Raw genomic sequence first — 15,118 nt, 5'->3', positions numbered from 1 at the left:
ATATATAAAAATATATAGTACATTATCTCTCTATCTTACCTAGACTGTTTCTGTCTGTTTTTCACATTTATTTTTTATTTCTAAAACACTGAAAAGAAAATTTACTTTGCTTGATAGAAACTTTGGTAATAAATGCCTATACAAGAGTTTTTGAGGGTTTGTTTGTTTGTTTTAACTTGTATGGCTGTAATCACAGCCTAATGGGCCAAGGATTGAATCACAGCCACAGCTGGGATCTACATCAAATCTACACAAAAATTTGATGTTTTAACCTACAGTGTTGAGTTAGGAATTGAACCTACAACTCCTGAGAAATCTGGGCTGCTATAGTCAGATCTTAACCTAGTTTGCCACAATGTGAAATTCAGCAAGAGGTTTTTATTTTTATTTATTTATTTTTTACCAAGTTACAGAAGATCTACATTTACTGAATATGACTATTTTAAATTGTATGTTGAATATAATTTTGAAGAATAAAAAATATCAATTAAAAACACTAATTATCTACAGTAAAATAAGACAGTACACAGTTTTTTCTATTGGTGATTATGTATATTTATGTCATAAACTGTGTCAGAAACTATTAAAGGGTGGACAGATTCCTTTCAGCATCCCTTTATGTTTCTCATAATATAGATAGAAATTATAAACAGAGCAGTATATATATAGGACATTTGAATTCCTGCCAGGTTTATGATCTGGGGAAGTAGTCTTATTTTACCCATGGAAAATGTCAATCCACTAAACATTTACTCATTGCTTTATAGGATTTAGACACTGCAGACATCATGCCAGGAATTACAGTAAGTGAGGAAACATACATGAATAGATACGTGTTCTAGGGATTACCAGGGAGAGTGTGTCACCAATGGCTTAAATACATATCTCAAAACTCTGCTTGTGATAGATATTTATTGATGGTGTCTTTATTTCCACTGTTAGAGTTAAGGGTTCAAATGTCAATTCTCATGGAAGGGGGAATAATTCTTAAATCTGTGGGGCGACACTCAGTATATAAGATACATTTGAATATTACAAGGTATAAGCTCACAGACACAGAGAAAATCTCAGAAACTAGGACACTGAGAAGACTTGCAATGTTATTTGCACTTGAGGCAGGAGGAAAATCTGATTTCATGTATATAGCACAGTATTTACACATTGAATGTTGCCCTATCCATGTATCTCAGGTGACAGGTAGTAGGTTTTTGAAGAGATGTAAATGCAAATGATCATGGAGGAAGTAACAAATAATTTAAATAAGAACTGGGGACACGAGTGCCAAGGATATGCTAAACATTTACAGTGATTTCTGTTTCATTATTTTTTTCTCAAAAATATGGGATACATTCTCTCTGTATTAAGAAGTATAGTTTTTTTAATTTGTTTTAGATAATTCAGGCTCCAGGAAGATATTTTTACCTAAATGATCTCCACATGCCTCCCAACAATGTGACTGTATTTGTTTTCTTGGGACTTACACAGAATCCACACTTGCAGAAAATACTCATCATGGTCATTTTGTTCATTTTCCTAGTTACTTTGTTGGCCAATCTGCTCATTGCTATTACCATCTCCCTCAGCCCCACACTTCCATCTCTCATGTACTTCTTTCTCACTCACTTGTCCTTCATAGATACTGCTTTCACCTCTGTTACTACCCCCAAAATTACCATTGACTTCCTGTTCCAGATAAGAACCATCTCCTGGGGTTGCTGCCTGACTCAAATCTTTTTGGAACACTTCCTTGCAGGATCAGAGGTTATCATCCTCATTATCATGGCTTATGACTGCTTTGTGGCAATCTACAAGCCTCTGCACTACACAACCATCATGTGACATGGGCTCTGCCAGCTCCTTGTGGTGGTAGCTTGGATTGGGGGGGTACTACATGTGACTGTAGAGATTCTTTTCATGATTGACCTGACTTTCTGTGGTCCCAATGTCATTGACCACTTCATGTGTGATTTCTTTTTGCTGATGGAACCTGCCTGCAGTGACACCTACTGGCATGGAATGGTGGTATCAGCTAACACTAGAGGAATGTGCTTGCATATTTTTTTTGCTACTCATCTCCTACATAGTGTCATCCTAAACTCCCTGAAATTTCATGGCTCTGAAGGAAGACACAAAGCCCTCTCTACATGTGGATCACACTTTACAGTAGTGGTACTCATTTTTCCTTGTATTTTCAACTATATACGTCCTATAGCCACCTACCCTGTGGACAAATTTGTGAGTTTGTTTGAAAGAAAACTAAGAATTTTGGTAGAACATTGACAGAGTAAAATAAGACCAAAACTAATATTTGTTGATTGATTTTTAGTGGCTAGTTATGTATTAGCCATTTTGATGACTTTTAATGAATCTTGCCATTTCTTTGTTCACGTTGATAGTTTCTGAATAGACAATGTATAAACAATAAAACCCTAGTTTTCTCATTTGACAGCATGTTCTTCTACTACTTTACTAAATGCTTCTTTCGTGTTACTTGTGTGAAATTGGCTTTTTCATAGGACCTTGATCTCAGAACTTCTTCCATTTTTGCTTAATCTATGGTACAGCAAGTGAGGATTAAAATCCCTAGGTGATACATATGGAAAGGACAGTGTGTGAAGGAATCACAACTGAATTTTTTTGGTACTATGAATTTACCAAAAGAACAAAAGTAAAACCCACAAAAGCAGAAAATAATAATTCACAATATTTTTAGAGTATGTTTTATTTACAATGTCATGCCAATTTCTGCTGCATAACAAAGTGACACAGCCATACATGCACACACACATGCATGCACACACACAAACACACACACACACACACACACACACACACACACACACATATTCTTTTTCTAATGTGATTTCCCATCATGTTCTATCCCAAGGGAGTATACCCAGTCCCTGTTCTATACTTTAGGACTTCATTGCCTCTTCATTCTAAATGTAATGCCTTGTAACTACTAACCCAAATTCCCAGTCCATCTTACTCTCATGCCTCTTCTGCATGGAAGACACAAATCTGTTCTCCCTGTCTGTGATCCTGTTTCTGTTCTGTACATTAGGCTCATTTGTGCCATATTTTAGATTCCACATCAAGTGATATCACATAGTATTTGTCTTTCTCTTTCTTACACACTTCATTTAGTCTGAGAATCTCTAGTTGCATCTATGTTGCTGCAAATTCCATTATTTTGTTCATTTTATGGCTGAGGAGTATTCTATTATTTATATGTACCACATCTTAATTCATTCATCTAGTGATGGACCTGTAGGATGTTTCCATGTCTTGGCTATTGTGAATAGTGCTGCAATGAACATATGTTTGCATGTATTTTGTTTCAATGAAATTTTTGCCTGGATATATACCCAGGAGTGGGATTGCTGGATCATATGTTAGTTCTATATTTAGTTTTTTGTGGAACTGCCATATTGTTTTCCATAGTGGATTGCACCGATTTACCTTCTCACCAACATTGAAAGAAAGTTCTCTTTCCTCCATAGCCTCCCCAGCATTTATTATATGTAAAAAAAAAATGAATGTTGAGAGCCATCCTGACTGGTGTGAAGGGGAGCCTCATTATAGTTTTGACTTGCATTTCCCTAATCATTGTTGATGTTGAGCATCTTTTTGTGTGTCTATTGGATATCTGTATGTCTTATTTAGAGAAATGTCTTTTTGGGTCTTCTGCCTAATATTCCATTTCATTGTTTGTTTTCATTTTGTATTTTATGAGTTGTAATGTTTCAGGATACTAAATTAATACACAAAAATCTATTCCATTTCTGTATGCTAATAGTGAAAAATCAAAAAGAGAAATTAGGGAAAACACCACATTTACCATCAAATCAAAAAGAATAAAACACCTGGGAATAAGCTTACCTAAAAAGACAAAAGACCTGTACTCTTAAAACTATGACACTGATGAAAATAATCAAATATGACATTAGAAAATTAAAACATATACCATGCTCTTGGATTGGAAGAATCAATATCATCAAAATGACTATGCTACCCAAGGAAGCCTATACATTCATTGTAATCCCTATCAAATTACCAATGACCTTATTTATATTTGTGGGGAGCCCAGGCAATGCAGGGACTTGAGGAAGGGACCTTGGCTGAAGGAAAAAAAAAAAAAAACCCAAAGGCAGGTTCCTAACCAAGAAAGGGAGCTCACCTGAACAGTGGAAGCCAAAGATGGGCTTCTGGTCATGATAGAAGCCTGTCTGTACAGGTGAAAAACCAAGGACAGGCTGAGGCCTGCCTGTACTGTGCAATCCGAGGGCAGGCCTCAGGTTACATGCCTCTCATGTTGATGTTGATGGGGAAGAATCGAGGCTTTCCTAGGAAAACAATTTCCATGTTTGCGCTGGAGAACATGAATTGTTTCTCAGGTGACCTAGTCTTTCCTGTTGTTTTATTTGTTTTTCAGTTTTTTCCTCAGACTTTCCTGATTATTTGCTTATTATTCTTATTTTCCACTCTTATTTTCCTGTGGTGATTTGTGATTTAACAAAATTACAACAATAATATAATAGGAATTTCATCCTGATGGACTTTCCTCTATTTAAATCCAAATTAATTAAAACATAGTGTTTATCTACTAACTAGTTATATAGTAAACTTTAGAGTTAGGATTTTAACGAGGTTCATCGAAGTTAGACATACATTATTCATGAAACCTAGCTGTGAGTTTTGTCCTTGATTTTAAAAGCTTTTAAGTGATAGCTAGTTAAGTTGATTTATATTTTCTTATACTGTCTCCCTGCCATAACACTTTAAAGATAAGCACTAGTCTAAAAACAATATTTTTGAATGCCAAATTCTTGCATCTGTGACCTCTTCAACTTGTGGAGACTGGCTGGCCATGGGATGATTTGTACTGAGTCTCCTCCTTTCCACATGATGTTTTGTACCTGATTGCCCTTAAATTGTACTCACTAAATTTAGTTAAAACAAAGATCTTAGAACATGATGTATAGCTGCTGTACCATGTAAAAGTTAATCAACGTACTTTTAACACTGTGATGTAATCTATAGTTAAAAAAACTGTCTATATAAACACTCATCTATGCCAATAAAATTTTAGCAGTCCAGCGCCCTGAGAGAAGGGACAAGAGGCTGTCTCCGTGTGCATTCGCCAATGCTGTCCCTCTCCTTTGGGGAGTGCATTCCCTGGCAGCCAAAACTGAACTATGGCATATATTAATAAAATTTTTTTTAGGGCTGCATCTGCAGCATGTATATGTTCCCAGGCTAGGGGTCAAATCAGAACTACAGCTGCTGAGATATGACACAGCCATAGTTCTGCTGGATCTGAGTCATATCTGCAACTTATACCACAGCTTATGGCATCACTGGATATTAAACCAATGATCAAGCCTAGGGATCAAAGACACATTCTCATAAATAATAGTCAGGCTTGTTTAGCTTCACCACAATGGCCATACACATAAACAAAATATTTTAAAATTTGTATGGAAATAAAAAAGACCCTGAATATCCAAAGTAATATGGAAAAAGAAAAGTGGAACTGGAGAAATCAGGCTCCCTGGCTTCAGACTATAGTATAAAGCTACAATTATCAGAACAGTATGGTAATGGCTCCCCCCCACCAAAAAAAAAAAAAGAAATATGGATAGAAAGGATAGAAAGCCCAGCAATAAACCCAAGAACCTATGGTAACTAATGTATGACAAAGAGGCAAGAACATATATGGGAGGAGAAATAATCTCTTCAATATGTGATACTGGGAAGACTGGACAGCTACATGTTAAAGAATGAAATTAGAATATTCTCTAGCTTCATATACATAGGCAAAACCAAATGGATTTAAGACCTAAAGACTATAAAATTTGTGGAGGAAAAAATAGGCAGAATGCTCTTTGACATAAATCACAGCAACATATTTGATGCACCTCCTAGAGCAGTGACAATAAAAACAATATACCAATGTGACATAAAAAAAAAAAAACTCAGAAGCTTTAGCACAGAAAAGGAAACCATAAAAAAATAAACACCAATTCACAGAATGGGAAAAATCTTTACAAATTATGCAACTGACAAGAGTCTAATCTCCAAAATATATCTATTTCTTGCTAAATTTTGGTTGGCTCTATGCATATATCTAGAAAGATGTCCATTTCTCCTAAGGTGTCAAATTTGTTGGCATATAATTTATGTTTTTTTCTTAATTTCTGTAGTATCCATTGAGGTTTCTACTTTTTCCATTTTTTATTATTATTATATTTTAACTTGGATTCTCTTACTCTTCTTGGTTAATCTGACCACCAAGACTCATGTCAACTTTGTTTACTCTTTCAAGGAAACCACTCCTGGTTTGAGTGATTTTTCCTATTGTTCTGAACCTCTATTTTATTGACTTCCTCTCTAATCTTTATGACTTCCTTCCTTCTGCAGACTTTAGATTTTTTTGGTCTTTTTTCTAATCATTTTAGGAGTAGGTTACATTGTTGTTTTGCGATTTTTTTGGTTTTGGGGATGGGTTGCATTGCTGTGAACTTCCCTCTAAGAACTGCTCTTGCAGAATCCCATAGATTTTGTATGGTTGTGTTTTCATTGTCATTCGTCTCAAGGTATTGTTTAATATCATTTTGATTTACTCATTGACCCATTAGTTTTTTAATAGCATGTTGTTTAGGCTCCATGTAGTCAGATTTTTTTCTCATTTTTTTCCTGTTGTTGATTTCTAGTTTCATGCCATTGTGGTCAGAGAAGATGCTTGAAATAATTTCTGTACTCCTAAATTAGTAGAGATTAGTTTTGTTCCCCAGATTTTGGTCAATCCTTGAAAATGTTCCATGTAGACTTGAAAAGAATGTGTATTCTCGGAATTTTTTTCTTTTGTATGTAATGTCCCCAAAATATCAATAAAATCTTATTATTATATTGTGTCTTTTAGGGTCTACGTTACCTTTTTGACTTTCTATAGATCTGTCTGTTGATTCAAGTGCAGTGATAAAATCGCCTACAATTAATATATTCCCATCAATTTCTCCTTTTATTTCTGTTAGTATTTCTTGGATATATTTGACTGCTCCTATATTAGGGGCATATACATTGACAAGTGTAATATCCTCTTCTTGAATTGATTATTTTATCATTACATAATGTCCTTTTTACATTCTTTATGGCCTTTGTTTTAAAGTCTATTTTGTCTGATTGAGTATCACGACTCCCACATTTTTGTCTTTACCATTTGCATGAAATAACTTCTTCTGTCCCTTCACTTTCAATTTATGTGTCCATTGCCCTAAAGTGGGTCTCTTATAGGGAGCATATTGTAGGCTCTTTTACTTGTTTCGATCAAGACTGTCACTCTTTCTTTTGATTGGAGGATTCGGTCCATTGACATTTAAGGTAATTATTGATAAATATGTATTTATTTCCAAATTAAACCTTGTTTTCCAAATTGTTTCTATGTTTATGCTTCTGTTCTTTTTGTTTTTTTTTAATGTATATTTTTGTTTGTGGTTGCCCTGTTTTTTACATATATTAACCCCATCCTATATCTGCTTGCTTTATCTTTATTTATTTATTATTTATTTATTTATTTTTAGGGCTGAACCCATGGAATATGGAGTTTCCAAGGTTAGGTAGCCCCTGTCCTGCACCAGAGACATAGCCACAGCAATGCCAGATTGGAGCCCCATATGTGATCTATGTCACAGCTCACAGCTACATCAGTTCTTAACCCACTGAGCCAGGGATTGAAACTGTGTCTTCATGGATGCTAGACAAATTTGTTTTCACTGAGCTATTATATGGGAACTCCCTTCTAATTAAGACTGATAGTCATATAAGCTCAAAAACATCCTTAAAAAAGACAGTCTAGATTATTTTACTCTCCTCAAAATTTTATAATTTTTACGCATTTTATTACATTTTCATGTTTATCCTTTCACACTTCCTGTGCTTATTATTACTTTTTTTAATGTGCATATTGGCTTATTTAAGTGACTTCTTTCCAATTGTGATTTCCTCCATCCTATATGTTTTTACTTTTTTCCTACAATATTTCTTTTAGAATGGGTTCAGTGTTGCTGTATTCTTTTAGTATTTGTTTGTCTGAATAATTATTTGTCCTTTTAATTTAAATGACAATATTTCTTAGTAGAGTATTGTAAACTGTGCACTTATCGTTTTTAAAAACTTTGACTGTATCATGCCACTCTCTTCTGGCCTTCCTAGTGTTTCTGCAGAGAAATCTGCTAATTGATTTATGGGGGTTCCCCTATAACTAACTCTTTGTTTTTCTATTGCTGTCTTTAGAATCTTCATTATCTTAAACTTTTGCCATTTTTATTATAATATGTCTTGGTGTAGTTCTCTTTGGGTTCAAATTATCTGCAGCCCACTCTTCTTCCTATATCTGGATATATGTTTCCTTCTTTATATATAGATAGTTTTCAGCTATATTTTTTCAAATATATTCCATGCCCTTTTTATTTCATTTTTTATCCTATATATATATATATATATATATATATATACACACACATACTGTACAGCATGTTATTCCACTTACACAAACGTGTATACGTATGTAGAAAGTTTTCAGCTATATTTTTTCAAATATATTCCATTTTTTATCCTATATATATATACATATATATAGGATATATATATGTATATATATATACATACTGTACAGCATGGTATTCCATTTACACATACGTGTATACATTCTTTTTTCTCACATTATCATGCTCCATCATAAGTGATTAGACAGAGTTCCCAGTGCTACACTGCTGGATCCCATTGCTAAACCATCCCAAAGGCAACATTCTGTTTCTATTTACCCCAAATTACAGTCACTCCCACTCCATCCTTTCCCCTTTGCAACCACAAGTCTATTCCCCAAGTCCATGATTCTCATTTCTGTGGAAAGGTTTCTTTGTACAGTATATTAGTTTTCAGATATAAGTGATATCTTATGGTATTTGTCTTTCTCTTTCTGACTTACTTACTCAGGATGAGATTTTCTAGTTCTATCAGTGTTGCTGCAGATGGCATTTTTTCATTCTTTTTTATAGCTGAGTAGTATTCCACTGCCTACACACACACACACACACACACACACACACACACACACACACACACACACACACACACGTCTTCCTAATCCAATCATTTATTGCTGGGGGCCAGCTCCAGCAGCCAGAGAGTACACTTTTCCCAAAGGAGAGGGACACGTGTTGGCTTTTGTAATGGAGACAGTCTCTTTGTCCCTTCTTTCAGGGCGCTGGACTGTTCAAACTTTATTGGCATAAGTGGTTGATTATATAGACAGTTTCTAACTACAGATTACATCATAGTGTTAAAAGTACATCAATTAACTTTTACATGGTACAGCAGCTATACATCACATTTTAAGATCTTTATCTTAACTAAATTTAGTGAGTACAATTTAAGGGCAATCAGGTACAAAACATCATGTGGAAAGGAGGAGACTCAGTACAAATCATCCCATGGCCAGCCAGTCTCCACAAGTTGAAGAGGTCACAGACATAACAAATATTGTTTTTAGACTAGTGCTTATCTTTAAAGAGTTATGGCAGGGAGACAGTATAAGAAAATATAAATCAACTTAACTAGCTATCACTTAAAACTTCTATAACTCATAGCTAGGTGTCTTTTGGTTAAGAATAATATATGTCTAACTTCGATGAACCTTATTAAAATCCTAACTCTAAAGTTTACTGTATAACTAGTTAGTAGATAAACACTGTATATTTTATTTAATTTGGACTTAAATAGAGGAAAGTCTTTCAGGATGAAATTCCTATTATATTATTGTTGTAATTTTGTTAAATCACAAGTCACCACAGGAAAATAAGAGTGGAAAATAAGAATAATAAGCAAATAATCAGGAAAGTCTGAGGAAAAAACTGAAAAACAAATAAAACAACAGGAAAGACTAGGTCACCTGAGAAACAATTCATGTTCTCCAGCGCAAACATGGAAATTGTTTTCCCAGGAAAGCCTCAATACTTCAACAGTTCTCAACATCAACATAAGAGGCATGTAACCTGAGGCCTTCCCTTGACTTGTACTCTACAGGCAGGCTTTCATCCTTACCAGAAGCCCACCTTCAGCATGCACCATTCAAGCAGGCTTTTATCCTGACCAGAAGCCCATCTTTGGTTTCCACTCTTCAGGTGATTTCCTCCCTTGGTTAGGAACCTGCCTTCAGGTTTTTCTGCCATCAGGCAAGGTTCTTATTTTGAGTCCCTACATCTTCTCGGCTCCCTGCAATTTATCAGTGGACATTTGGGTTGATTCCATGTCTTGGCTATTGCGAATAGTACTGCAGTGTATACGTGGGTGCATGTGTATATTTTAAGGAAAGTTCTGTCGGGATATATGCCTAAGAGTGGGATTGCGTGGTAGTTCAATGTACAGTTTTCTAAGGTAAATCTCATAGTAAATTCCATAGGTAAATATCATAGTCAGATATATTACCATTGTGCCACAATGGGATCTCCCTTTTCTTCATTCTTGATTCTGATAATTGATTCTTTGTCTTTTTTTTTTCTTGATTTGTTTTGCTAGGAGTTTATCTATTTAATAAAATTTTCAAAGAACGAATTCCTGGTTTAATGCATTTTCTCAATTTTTCAATTAATTTCTTTATATTCCTTGATTTCTTTTTTTATCATTTACTTACATACATATTTTTTCTACTGTACAGGTGACTCAGTTACACTTACATGTATACATTCTTTTTTTCTCACATTACATGTTCCACTGTAAGTGACTAGACAAGTTCCCAGTGTTAAAAAGCAGGATCCCATTGCTAATGCATCCTGAAGGCAACATTCTGCATCTATTTACCTCAAGTTCCCAGTCCTTCCTATTCCCTCTCCTTCCCAACTGGCAACCACAATTCTATTCTCCAAGTCCATGATTTTCTTTTCTGTGGAAAGGTTCCTTTGTGCCTTATATAATAATGCTAGATACAGGTGATATCATATGGTATTTTTCTTTCTCTTTCTGATTTACATCACACAGGATGACTCCCTAATTACATTCACGTTCCTGCAAATGGCATTATTTTGATTTTTTTATGGCTTAGTATTCCATTGTGTATATATAACATGTTTTTCTAATCCAATCATGTATTGATGGACATTTAGGTTGGTTCCAGTTCTTGGCTATTGTGAATAGTGCTGCAATGAACATGCGGTTGCATGTCTTTTTTTAAGGAGAGTTTTTTCCATATATATGCCCAAGAGTGGTATTCTTGGGTCATATGGTAGGTCTATGTACAGTTTTCGAAGATACCTCCATACTGTTCTCTATAGTGGTTTTACAAACTTACATTCCCACCAACAGTGCAGGAGGGTCCCCTTCCCTCCACAGCCCCTCCAGCACTTGTTACTTGTGGACTTATGAATGATGGCCATTCTGACTGGTGTGAGGTGGTATCTCGTGGCAGTTTGGATTTGCATTTCTATAATAATCAGGGATGTTGAGCATTGTTTCAAATGCTTGTTGGCCATCTGTATATCTTCCTTGGAGAAATATCTATTGAGGTCTTTAGCCCATCTTTCAATTTGGTTGTTGGCTTTTTTGCTGTTAAGTTGTAAAAGTTGTGTGTATATTTTAGAGATTAAGCCCTTGTCTGTTGCAATATTTGAAACTAATTTCTCCCATTCTGTAAGTTGTCTTTTTGTTTTCTTTTGGGTTTCCTTTGCTGTGCAATTGCTTGTCATTTTGATTAGGTCCTATTGGTTTATTTTTGCTTTCATTTCTTTTGCTTTGGGAGACTGACCTGAGAATATATCTGTAGGGTTGATGTCAGAGAATGTTTTGCCTATGTTCTCTTCCAGGAGTTTGATGGTGTCTTGTCTTATATTTAGGTCTTTCAGCCCTTTTGAGTTTATTTTTGTACATGGTGTGAGGGTGTGTTCTAACCTCATTGACTTGCATGCAGCTGTCCAGTTTCTCAGCAAGACTTGCTGAAAAGACTGTCTTTTTCCCATTTTATGTTCTTGCCTCCTTTGTCAAAGATTAATTGACCATATGTGTCTGGGTTTATTTCTGTGTTCTCTATTCTGTTCCATTGGTCGGCCTGTCTGTTTTGGTACCAGTACCACACTCTCTTGATAGCTGTGGCTTTGTAATATTGCCTGAAGCCTGGGAGAGTTGTGCATCCTGCTTGGTTGTTGTTCCCCAGGATTGCTTTGGCAATTCTGGGTCTTTTGTGGTTCCATATAAATTTTTGGATTGTTTGTTCTAGTTCTGTGAAAACTGTCATGGGTAATTTGAAAGGAATTGCATGGAAGCTGTAGCTTGCTTTGTGTAGTATGGCCATTTTACAATATGAATTTTTCCAACCCAGGAGCATGGAATATCTTTCCATTTCTTCACATATTCTTTAATTTCCTTGATTAATGTTTTATAGTTCTCAGCATATAAGTCATTTACCTCCTTGGTCAGGTGTATTCCCAGGTATTTGATTTTTTGAGTTGCACTTTTAAAAGATATTGTATTTTTGTATTCCTATTCTACTATTTCATTGTTAGTATACGGAAATGTGACTGATTTCTGAATGTTAATCTTATGTCCTGCTACCTTGCTGAATTTGTTGACCAGTTCAAGTAGTTTTTGGGTTGAATCCTTAGGGTTTTCTATATATAATAACATGTCATCTGCATATAATGACAGTTTGAGCTCTTCTCTTCCTATTTGGATGCCTTTAATTTCTTTTGTTTGTCTGATTGCTGTAGCTAGGACTACAGCAATAACACTGGTGCAAGTGGGCATCCCTGTCTTGTTCCAGGTTTTAGTGGGAAGGCTTTTAGCTTTTCTCCATTGAGTATTATATTTGCTGTGGGTTTGTTCCTAAATGGCTTTGATTATGTTAAGGAATATTCCCTCTATAACCAGTTTGGTATGAGTTTTTATCATGAAGGACTGTTAGAATTTGTCAAATGTTTTTTTTTTCTGCATGTATTTAGATGATCACGTGGTTTTTGACTTTTCTTTTCCTAATGTGGTGTATGACATTGATTGATTTAGGTATGTTGATCCTTCCTTGTGAACTTGGGATGAATCCCACTTGGTTGTGGTTCATGATCTTTTTGATATGTTGTTGTATTTGGTTGGCTAAAATTTTGTTGAGAATTTTTGCATCTAAATGCATCAAGACATTGGCCTATAGTTTTCTTTTTTGGTGGTATCTTTGTCTGGTTTGGGAATTAGTGTGATGGTGGTGTCATAGAATGTCTTTGGGTGTGTTACTTCTTTTCCAACCTTTCGAAAAAGTTTAAGGAGGATGGGTGTAATTTCCTCTTTGCATGTTTGTTAAAATTCACCTGTGAAGCCATCTTGTCCTGGTCTTTTATTTGTAAGGAGTGTTTTTGTGACATATTCAATTTCATTTCTAATGACCAGTCTCTTCAGCTGATCCATTTCTTCTTAATTTCATTTTGACAGGCTTTAAGTCTCTAGAAAACTTTCTGTTTCTTCTAGGTTGTTGAATTTGTTGGCATGTCATTATTGATAGTATTTTCTCATGTATTTTGGTATTTCTGTAGTATCTTCTGTGACTTCTTTTTTATTTCTTATTTTGTTTATTTGGGTTCTTTCTCTCCTCTTTTTGGTGAGTCTAGCCAGCGCTTTGTCAATTTCGTTTATCTTTTCAAAGAACCACGTCTTTTTTTTTATTGATTTTTTTCTATTGTTTTTATCTCTATTTTATTGATTTCCTCTTTGATCTTTATAATTTCCTTCCTTTAGATATTGTTTATTCTTTTTCGAATTCATTTACGTGGTGGATAAGTTGTCAATTTGAGATTTTTCTTCTTTTTAGAGGAAGGCCTTATTGCTATGACTTTCCCTTTGACACTCCTTTTGTGGCATCCCATAGCTTTTGACTGGTTTTGTCTTCCATTTCATTCGCCTCATGGTATTTTTTAATTCCCTTCTTGATTTCCTCATTCACCCATTGGTTTTTTAGTACCATGTTGTTTAATCTCCATGTAGTCGTTTTTTCTCACTTCTTTTCCTGTGGGTGATTTCTAGTTTCATTCCATTGTGGTCAGAGAAGATACTTGAAATAATTTCTATACTCAAATTTGTTGTGGTTATCTTTGTGCCCCAATATGTCAACAATTCTTGAGAATGTTCCCTGTGCACTTGAGAAGAATGTATATTCTGATTTTTTTTTTTTTTGGATGTCATGTCCTGAAAATGTCAATTGTCTATTGTTTCTTTAGGATCTCTGTTGCTTTATTGATTTTCTGTCTAGAGGATCTATCTATTGATGTGAGAGGGGTGTTAAAACCTCCTACTATGACTGTGTTCCCCATCAATATCTCCTTTTATGTCTGTTACTATTTGTTATAGGTATCTGGGTGCTCCTCTATTAGGTTCATATACACTGACAATTGTAATATCCTATTCTTGAATGGATCCTTTAACCATTATATAGTGTCCTTCTTTGTCTTTCTTATGGCCTTCATTTAAAAGTCCATTTTGTCTGATATGAGTATTGCAACTCCTGCTTTCCTGTCTGGTCCATTGGCATGAAACATCTTTTCCCATCCCCTCACTTTCAATCTGTGTGTGTCCTTTGCTCTAAGGTGAGTCTCTTGTAGGCAGAAGATTGAAGGATTTTGCTTTTTTATACAATCTGCCACTCTGTCTTTTTATTGGAGCATTCAGTCCGTTGACATTTAAGATAGATATGTATTGATTGCCATTTTAAACCCTGTTTTCCAGTTGATTCTATGTTTCTCTTTTCTTCCTTCCTTGTTTTGGTTGTATGATTTAAATTTATTTTTTTGGTTGAATACTTTTCTTTTCAGTTTCTGTGAATGGAATGTCTGCTTTTGATTTGTGGTTGCCCTGTTTTTTAAATATATTAACCCCTACCTATATCTGCTTGCTATAGCCTGATAATCATATAGGCTCAAACACATCCTTTAAAAAATGAATGAAAAAGAATCTAATTTTTCTTGCTTCCCTTGCCCACATTGTATGAATTTGATGCCTTTTTTTTTCTTTTCCTTTTAACTTCTTCATGTTTAGATCTGTATGCTGGCTTATTTACGTGAATGCTTTCTAATTGTGGTTTCCTCCATGT

The 15,118-nt window shown here is 35.0% G+C and overlaps 1 pseudogene; it reads left to right on the top strand.

Moving 5' to 3' along the window:
• The window catches only part of LOC110258634, a 115,277-nt pseudogene that overhangs the window by 86,801 nt on the left and 13,358 nt on the right, over positions 1 to 15,118 (top strand).

This window comes from Sus scrofa, unplaced genomic scaffold (genome assembly GCF_000003025.6).
Source record: "Sus scrofa isolate TJ Tabasco breed Duroc unplaced genomic scaffold, Sscrofa11.1 Contig26, whole genome shotgun sequence".
NCBI classification, from domain to species: domain Eukaryota; kingdom Metazoa; phylum Chordata; class Mammalia; order Artiodactyla; family Suidae; genus Sus; species Sus scrofa.
Note: the sequence above shows the minus strand (reverse complement) of the source record. Positions and strands in the feature narration are given on the sequence as shown.